A 406-nucleotide genomic window follows, 5' to 3' on the forward strand; every position below is an offset into this window, starting at 1 on the left:
GTTGTATAAGATATATATATATACGCAAGGGCTTTTATTGTGCTAGAATTTGTCCTTGAAGTATTTTCATCTCGCTATTGGGGTTTGTTATTTCTGTTTGACATATATGTATTTGAAATGGGTTGCACATAATTATATATATATAAAATAAACCGAGGGAAGTGTAGTTATTATATTTATTTCATCTATGGCGGTATTCACCTATGTAGTTGATTTCAAGGTTCACAGGATGTGGCCTCTATCATCGGGACAGTCCAGTTTCTATAGAGGGTGTTCTTTAAAAGATGTGTATATACAAACTACTTCAGGCTTTGTAAATGACTGTCCTGTCTGGCTTGATGAAGCTAATTGTTTTTTTCAAATCACAATCACCAGTAATTTTTTCCTTTATGTGGATGTATAGGCC

At 33.5% G+C, this 406-nt stretch overlaps 1 protein-coding gene across 1 annotated transcript in view; it reads left to right on the plus strand.

The window, feature by feature from the left end:
- LOC119592221 (protein sel-1 homolog 1-like) overlaps positions 1 to 406 on the plus strand; it is a gene marked incomplete in the record, with an annotated part of 11,343 nt that overhangs the window by 10,498 nt on the left and 439 nt on the right. Inside the window, 1 exon segment of the mRNA XM_037941052.1 lies at positions 24 to 406.

This window comes from Penaeus monodon, chromosome 29, assembly GCF_015228065.2.
Source record: "Penaeus monodon isolate SGIC_2016 chromosome 29, NSTDA_Pmon_1, whole genome shotgun sequence".
NCBI lineage: Eukaryota > Metazoa > Arthropoda > Malacostraca > Decapoda > Penaeidae > Penaeus > Penaeus monodon.